This window comes from Octodon degus, unplaced genomic scaffold, assembly GCF_000260255.1.
Source record: "Octodon degus isolate 3935 unplaced genomic scaffold, OctDeg1.0 scaffold00116, whole genome shotgun sequence".
NCBI classification, from domain to species: Eukaryota; Metazoa; Chordata; class Mammalia; order Rodentia; family Octodontidae; genus Octodon; species Octodon degus.
Window position 1 is genome coordinate 2628278 of NW_004524692.1, and position 2704 is coordinate 2630981.

At 37.5% G+C, this 2704-nt stretch overlaps 1 non-coding gene across 1 annotated transcript; it reads right to left on the reverse strand.

The window, feature by feature from the left end:
- Window positions 1–2284: 2284 nt before the first annotated feature.
- Window positions 2285–2391, reverse strand: LOC111812207. Its single transcript, XR_002817781.1, has one exon. It is a non-coding gene; the product is annotated as a U6 spliceosomal RNA (small nuclear RNA).
- Window positions 2392–2704: the final 313 nt, after the last annotated feature.

The window sequence follows — 2704 nt, forward strand, 5'->3', positions numbered from 1 at the left end:
GATAGAAATTTTTGGTATTTTTCATGTGATTCTGAAGGGAAAGATATATTTCAAATGCATTTATGCCTTTCTTATTTTAAAATAAAGTGTTTTCTGTGAAATATATTTTTAAAACTCCAAAAGTAGTTAAATAAAAAAAAGTTATTTGATGAAATAAGAAAGGATAAGCCCAAATGCCATAATTATAATACTTATACTACACTGCATGCATTTTATTCACATCTTAAACTCTGAAATAGTTTTTAAGATTTTTACTGAATCTTAACCAATTTTCATCAACTTACTGGATGCTGAGTTATTTTTTTTTTCTGTTTTCATCATAAGAAAGCAGGGGAGAGGACACAAAAAGGTTAAAATAATGTCAATAATATCACTGGCTAGAACATATGAGCATCATAAGCTGAGACAACATAATAGGTTGTAAAATCTGTTATTTGTGAGCCTTCTCTGACTTACCTTGAAATCTCACAGTCCTCCTCAAATTCAATACTCAGCCCCACTAAATCCTGTGAGAATCCAGAGGACTTTTGAATGATCTCACTTGGGTAACTTTTGGGATCCTAGTAGCAGTATTTAGTCTACAGGAGCATAGCTGAAAGCCCACTGTTATGGTTTGAATCTTGTCGTCCCCAAGGTCTTATGTGCTTTATAGGTGGGGCTTGTCTAGAGGTGGCTTAATCTAGAATATGTGATGCTGAGATTAAGGATAGCTGATTACTAAATCAGTCCACTGATTGGTTTGGTATAAACCAGTAGCCTGGATACAATATAAGGGAGAGAAAGAACCTTGTCTTTTCCCTTCTTTGCTTGTTTTTGCTGTTTTCTGCTTCCTATGAACTGGTTTTTCTCTGTGTTGCCCCTCTTCCTGCCACCTTATCTTGGAACCAGTTGATAATGGCTAGAAAGCTTTACAAACCATGAGATAAATAAACCTTTCCCTGTTTAACTATAAGTGTCAGGTATTTTGTCTCAGCAACAACAGGAAAGTAACTAAGACATTCACTGTCACTTCTAGATTGTTCCACCCTACTCCCCACCCATGTAAAATGTCAGTTTCTCCATTCAGGCATTTTTACTTTCTCTAGTCTCTAGGAGTCCTCATTTATGCTTTTAAATTTTAGCTGTCTCATGGTTATCTTTATTTACACATATGATTTCTCCAGAACAACTGAAAAATGCAATCTCTTCTCCTCTTTATATTGCACAGTGCCTGACTAATGCAATAGCTTCACAGATATTCTCAAATGTGCCACAATTTACAACACAATTTCATGAACTTCTGAGTTTGTGTGAATAAACTCAGTCATTTTTGCAACTATCCTTATGAGGAAAACAAACTCTTATATCAGAGTCTACTTGTAACAAAATAGTTCACTTAAAACATTTAGGAAGACATTGGATGGCTACTACTGCCATACCACTTACACAGTTTTCCTCAGTACAGCTCAGCACTGTAGGATTTCAGAAAACATTGGTTTTAAAGAGGAGGTTCAGTGAGCAACTGATAATAAATTAGTCATGTTGCCTGGGATGGATTGGGTTTTCCACTTGATTTGCTTTGGGATCCATCCTGAAGACTGTTGGTGTGCGCATCAGGGTGTGTCTCGATGGGTCATAGAGACCTGGCCTTGGGTCTCCATATGGTCCTGGCTCCTTCTGCTCCAGTGTTTTTCCTGGAACAATCACAGGTTCTTCTAGGCCAGCATGAACTAAGCATCTTTGCTTTGCCACATCCTTCCGCCTTGCTGTTTCTCACTTCGAGCCAAAAGACCCCTGAATCTGTGAAGCATTAAATCTCTTTTTTTAAAAACTGGTGGGTGTCAGACATTGTGTCAAGAGATGAGAAACCTTACCAATTAACTTTAACATGGGTGGAATGTATCAGGCCACTTTCTCAGTGTCTTGTCTATAGCAACCATTCCATATCAGATCAGCACTAGAAAAACTATTCTGTTAGGAAAAGGATGCTCAGGTGAGGAAGGCTAAGAAACTCTCCCAAGCATGATGCTAGTAAAATATGAAACAAGGAATCATATCTCTTTTTTAATATACATAACTTCATTACAATAAAAAACCCACAAAATGAAACATCCTAGACAACCAAAAACTTTCTATTGGTACTAGTTCCTGCAAATGTGTTGTGCTGCCATACATGTGGAAGAAGCCATTAAATATTTAGAAACATCCAACATCAAAGCTTTAAAATCTAACTGTTTGCAGTAGCCCCTCAAAAAGCTATAACCTGAATTTTTTTTTAAAAAAGTTATTTTTCTACAAAGAATTAAAAAATATGGAATGCTTCACGAATTTGCATGCCATCCTTGCATAGGGGTCATGCTAATCTTCTCTGCATTGTTTCAATTCTAGTGTATGTGCTGCCAAAGCGAGCACAAAGAATCATATCTTAGCTGTCTCATTTTACAGCATGTATTTTCAACCCCTCTCACAAAGTTCGGGGATCATGCCTTGGATTTTCTTTAAATTTTGTTTTCATTTCATTTCCTTCCTTTCCTTCCTTCCTTTCCTTCCTTCCTTCCTTCCTTCTTTCCTTCCTTCCTTCCTTCCTTCCTTCCTTCCTTCCTTCCTTCCTTCCTTCCTTCCTTCCTTCCTTCCTTCTTGTGATACAGGGTCTCACTATACAGGTCAGACTCACAGTGATCCTCCTGTTACAACCTCCCCAGACCTGGGATTACAGGCATGCACC